Source organism: Drosophila hydei, unplaced genomic scaffold (genome assembly GCF_003285905.1).
Source record: "Drosophila hydei strain 15085-1641.00,03,60 unplaced genomic scaffold, DhydRS2 tig00000290-arrow-arrow-pilon, whole genome shotgun sequence".
Taxonomy (NCBI): domain Eukaryota; kingdom Metazoa; phylum Arthropoda; class Insecta; order Diptera; family Drosophilidae; genus Drosophila; species Drosophila hydei.
This window is the reverse complement of record NW_022045704.1, coordinates 312,342-318,739: the sequence shown is the minus strand read 5'-3', so window position 1 is coordinate 318,739 and position 6,398 is coordinate 312,342.

Genomic DNA, 6,398 nt, shown 5'->3' with positions numbered 1-6,398 from the left:
TTTGGCGGTTGGCTTTCAAAATACGAAATTAGATTTTAAAATCCTTTTTGTGTGCAGCTTTGGCGCTTTTCTTTATCTTTTCTATGCCATACTCGCTAAAGAGCTGTAGATAGAGTATATTGGTTTATGTGATATTGAAGTGAAGAATCTGGAATCTATAATCTAGAATAAGAATTTATAGAATAGTTTATAGAGCTTTCAGCTAGTTCAATTAAATGCATATCAAATTCTAGTAAACTAATATACTCTCTTCTAATCTTTAACTTCCTTTATCTCTGCCCACTGGGCGCGTGGCACAGCAGCTAAAGCTATACACACAAGAGCAGCTGCAATCGTAGTCTACTTTTGAGCCACTCTGCAGTTTGAGCTGTGAGCGAGCATGGCGCAGTCGTTGACAGCCGTCGGCAATTGTTTACTTGATTTTATTTACATTTGCAAATTAAGGTCACAATTTGCCGCATTTATTTGTGCCCCTTTTTTGCTTTTTTGTTGGCCAAATGTTTGCCCATTGGCCTTTACCTTTGAAGATGTTGGGCTTTCAGCTCACGTGGCCCACTTGAAAGCCAAAGGCAAATATGTTGCCAATTTGTTGTTGTTGCTGGCAAATCTTTTGATTTGAAGAAATCGCTTTAGCTGTCTGCCACATGCCATCGCCATCGCCATCGCCACAGTTTGCATTATGCAAATGACATGCGTCTCGGCCTGATAAGAAGTGAGCGCAGGTAAGCGCAAAGCGAACAATTGATTATGATTGTGATTATGATGAAGCGACGCGCCAAAGTCAATAACAATAGCATAATGCTCAGGACACAGATACAGCCGACGACAATGGCCGCGCCACAGCTATCCCAATGGTACGTCCAACGTTCAACGCCCGCCCAACCACAAACGCAAACGCAATCCCAGTTACCAATTCCATAGCGGAAACTCAGGGCACACCACTTAAAATTAATGGAAATGTATAGCACACACACACACACACACTACAATTGAAATTTAAATAAAAACTGTCGATGCTCAAGTGAAGTTCCCTGTGCTCCACTTGCTCAAGCCCGTCCAGCGTCTGCCACTCAGTGAAAGTCTCTGTCGAAGCGTAAAATATTATGGCATTATCAAGGAAACGCAATAAATTTCGCTGGACGCGCGTTAGTCAAATTTCAATACAATAAAAAAAATAAGAATGAAATACAAGTAAACAAGCGTTTCAATGCACTTGAACGACTTGACAGATACCCTATAACTAGCTGAGCAGCTCTATGGAGAGCTTATGACATGTAATGAATTTCTAAATATTGTTTATCTTTTCTTAATACAACTTTAAGACTTGAAGATGTGTCAATATGACAGAAATCCAAATCATAGTTTAAATATATATTTTTAAAAATTTAAATATTCATGGATTTATAAATTAAGAACCTAAGAAATTTAATTTCTATTTCAGTAGACTCTGAAATATAAGCCAAAATAATTATGTGCCTGATCGATATATATCGATTTCTTTAAATAAAAATCAGGAATCAACTAATATATAACTTGTTTCTATATAAGCTCGATTCTCATGATATATATAAACCATATCAAAGATGGTTCTACTTATCTGCTGCAGCTCGTTGCATACATATGCTCAGCCTCATTATATCCTGCTAAGCCCACTCTCACTGACTACAGAGTATAAAATGTAAAAAAAAACTGTTTGAATTTACAATTAGCTGTGTGGATGGAGTTTGAGTGGCATTGTTGTCATGGTGTGTGTGTGTTTGTGTGTCAATTGATAAAGTGTTTGAGCTAGTGTCCTGCCGCGTTTCATTTTTTTCACAGGCCACTGACGAGAGGGCACTCAGAGACGGGACCACCGCGGCGTTATTATCTTGGATTTGGCATGCGTTGCGCCAGGCATCTAATTACAGAAACAGGAGCCAACCAAGGAGTAGCAAGAATATTCAAATGCGAATTTAAGCTGTGAATGACACTCGCGCCGTTGCCTTGGCTGCTTTTGTGCCTGCCCAGTCATTGGCCATGGCAACGCTTGGCCACTTGGCCAGCTCTCACTCTCACTCTCTCTCTCCCTCTCTACTTAGTCATTAAGAGTTCGTAATTGCTCTGGCCTGACTTATCAGCAGTCCAATAATGTGCATATGGAGTACTTGGAGTAGCCTCTACTTTATCTAATGTCGCATCCCCTGTTGTTTTTATGGCCTTTCACTTGATTTGTTAGTGTGACCAAAAACTTTCTCTTGGCCAACTCAATTCACATATGAATCGTTTATGGACTACGGCCTGGTCTACACCCACTCCCGTTGCTCATATCCGAGTTTCATAAAGGAAATGACATTTTTCTACGGCATTTCTAACCATTGACATATATGTTATATATAAACATATATTCAGCTCGAAAGTGGAATCTCGCTTAACGTTCCACATTTCCGTTTTTGGTTTTTCCCCTTGACTGCGTCGAGGATGACGCAGCGACACAGTCGCCTCGCTTTTCTCTTTTTACTTGGCTTGTGGCATCGCCCGATTATGGACGGAAATGAAAACCCATAAAAATCCTTTCCTACGGTGATTAGTTAACATATTTTTCACAGACTTCTATGGGCAAGGGAAACAATTATTTATGTGAAATATTATTTTTATTATTTATTACTGTTGTTCTCTTGTGTGGTGCTCCTTTATGAGTGCGTGTGTGTGTTGTGAGTGGTTGAGGTCCATTAAACTTTGTGACCGCTCGGTCATTTATGAGTTATGCATATTAAAAGAGGGTTCACTAGTTAATAAACATATATATTCATATTCATATTCATGTATTCATATTGAAGATTCTCTTTCAATGTGTTGAAGAAATTTGAGTTTATTTTATTTTCGAAATTAATAAAAATGGATTAAAAATTTTATATGACAATATATTTAGAATAAAGGGGAATCTTTTTCATTTGATTTATAATATTTAAAAATTAATTTTAAAAAAATTGTAAATATAACCATTTTTGCTAAGATTTTTAAATGTTAATATATAAAAAGAAGATAAAAAATAAAATACTAAATTCCAAAAAAAAAAAAACAATTATTCTAAGCAAGTAAAAAAAACATTTAGTGATGCATTAAAAATTAATTAAGAGTATTCCAAGCTCAAAAAATTCATTTAAAATTAAAAATAAATTACTTGTATTCTTAGCAAGTAATCCAAAAAGAAAAGACAATTTGCATATTTTAAAAAATATATAAAAAATTTGTAAAACAATTATGAGGCAATTTACATAACCAGCATAAAAAAATGTTTCTAAATTATGCAAGCAGAGAGTGAACAGGAGATAGATTATAGAATCAATGCAGTTGCAGCCACAGGGGCTGCATTAGATGTTGTTGGGATGTAATGTTCTGACAAGCACCGCGCGCTGACAAATAATTGAAATCAATCAAAATGCTTGAGGACCTTCTGTGCTGCCAAAAGAAGAGAGAGAAAAAAGGTAGCGACGCGTGCGCCGAAATGTTGGCAACTAATCAAAATTGAATTTGGGCAACTGTGACAGCGCTGGCCAGGCGCTCAAATCATTAAAATCAAAATTCGCAAATGATGCGCATAATCAACTCGACGCACACAATTTTCCCATGCAGCAGAAGCTGCGACTGGAAACAGGATCAGTAGCTGCCACAAGCTGGTTTGATGGGTTCATTCGGTGACAATTGAAATATAGTCGGGCATTTGTTGCTGCCAATGTTTGCAAACATGTAAACCCCTACCCCTGGCAGTGGCCCACCTCTTTGTTGCTCTGCTTGTTGTTGCGGCAGCGAAGCGTATCAATAAATCCATTTAAAATTGCGTGCAGGCCGCGTGTGTGCCGGGTCGAGTGTTTGTCCTCTCTGGCAATGGGAATTATGGCTGCTTAGTGTTCCGACAATATATCGAAAATAAATTGGCAGCGACAGCAAAACAAAAGCGCCAAAAGACGTCGCCAATTGACATCGCGATATCGATACACATACGCAACCCTCCCAGCCCAGCCCAGCCCAGCTAAACCCTAGTTGGCTAATACCCCGGCCAGACCAAAGCAACCCTCAATTTAAAATGCAAAAAAAAATCTAAGTAAATCAATTTCAGTTGGCAAAAAAGCAAACCTGGGCACGTTCCGTGCGTTAAGTCGGCCAATAAATCAAATTAGAAATATTTTTATTTTACTTTGATTTTCTACTGTCTCAAAATTATGCGCATATGCAGCCAGAGATTTCTCGCTCTATCTCTGTAGACATTGTAATTTGTGCGAAATCCTTAAAATCCAACACATTTATCACATATATGCGCACATAAATCAGCGTGCTTGGCGTGCGGGTGTGGGCGTGGCACAGTTTTTGGCACTCCAAAATATAGAATCTAAAATCTACAATTCTGAAAGGCCATAAAACGCGCTTCGTCGCAACGGGCGCGCCTAATTTGCACATTTTCACTATTTTAATGGTCGCAGCTACGATTTTTTAATGCGCCTGTTTATGATTTTATGCGCTTTCTATGCTAATTTCAGGCCACAAATGCAGATCGTAAACTAAAGGTGACGTCATTAATCATACACAAATTTATGCAAGTGGGCGTCACGAATGGGTACTTAAGCGCCCAGCAACTCGCATCTCTGCCAGCTACAAACTGTACTCGATATGCTTCTTGAGAGTGAAAACACTTGAGCACAATTGGAAATTGTTATTTAAAGCAGCGAAATCTGATTTATAGCTTCGAAACTAGCATTAATCATGGTTGACATACATAGAAATGTTTTTAAAGGGAAAGGGAATTTATCCACATAATTGCGAGGAATTAATACACTTTCACAGATAATATCTGTGAAATTAATGAGTACAAACGCGTAATGCTAGTTATTAGAGTTTGTTTACAAATTTTAAACATTTTTAAATTTAAATTTAAATTTATTCTTTATTATATTTCATATTTATTTAAATATTCTTATGCCTGAAAAATAAGCACAAGAACTCGAATAATAATACTCCACTAGAGCACATGGAAGGGCTTCAAGAGAGCTGGAAACAGCACAGGTTAACTTCCGGTTCATCGTTAGCTTAAATAAAATTTGAAAAATAAATTTTACTTGTTTATTAACTATATCTAAATATCTGTTAGTTAACAAAAGCGCTTCAACAAAATTGAACTTGACTGATAAAGTGAAGTTAAATGGTTCAAGAAGGATTTTCTGAGTATATCATGAAGCAGCCTTTCTTCATTCTGCTGCTAAAGTGAAGTTAGATGGTTCAGGAAGAATTTTCTGAGTATATCATGAAGCAGCCTTTCTTCATTCCCAATATCATTTTAAGAAGTTAAAGAATGAGGTATTAAAACAAAATTTCGTGAACTTTTGAAACTTTATAAAAAATGAATGGGCTGCACCAATAACTGCCAAGATGTCTAAAATTCAATTAAATTCAAAAAATTATCTTCAGCTTCACATAAAAACCAAAAGTCATTAGACGAAAGTCAGATAAACTGGTTTCTTTTTTTTAATTACACAAAGTAGACTAAATTTGGTGTCTTGAGTAAGAAAAAAGTTTTCAGTTGCTTAAACTACAAAATAGATTCCTTCCTGAAACAGAATGATGACCAAAATCCTTGTCAATCATATAAGCTTACCAAGCTAGCTAAAATTCAATTGGCTGTATCTATCAGTGAAATTATTAAATTAGATATTATATTATCCCCAGCTCATGTTCTTACTTAACAAAATATAGAAACCTTCCTTTCAACTAAATCTACTTTAAGTAACATCCTTTTCGATTTCACTTTGCTTGCAGCAGACAGTGTCGACTCTGGGGTCTTCAATTCGTTTTTAGTGTCGTTGGGCAAATGCTTTTTAATAATTTAAGCCAAAATGCAAAAGAGCGAACTATGCATAGTAGATGGGTATCTAAATATAAGTATTTACGACTCCCCCGTCATGTTGTCAATAACAATTTCGCAGCGAGACACACTCGCATGCAAAGAGAGCGAGGGAAGCGAGCTGAAACCCCTTTGGCAACAAATCGCTGCAAATTACATACATAAAATTTTATCACCCAATATCGGAAATGGATTCCTTGTTGTACCAATACACACCAGACTAATGGGATAGCTCGCTCTCCTCCAGCTCTTTTAGCTAAACAAAGAGCCAATGGACAAATCTTGAAGCAGCTGCGCTCATGTCATTCGCAGGCACTCGGACAGACCATCAAAGTAGTTGCAACAATTGCTCGATGGGATTTGCCGAGTTAAGCAAAAAAATAAGAGAAAATAAAAAATAAGTAAGGCAAAAGGGTTGCCAATGGCCATTTGATATTTCTTGATGGCCATAAGCAGTCATAATTTCATTATTATGAAGTGTCAAGTGCGCCCTACTGTTGCCCATTATGGAAATGGGCACTTTGTG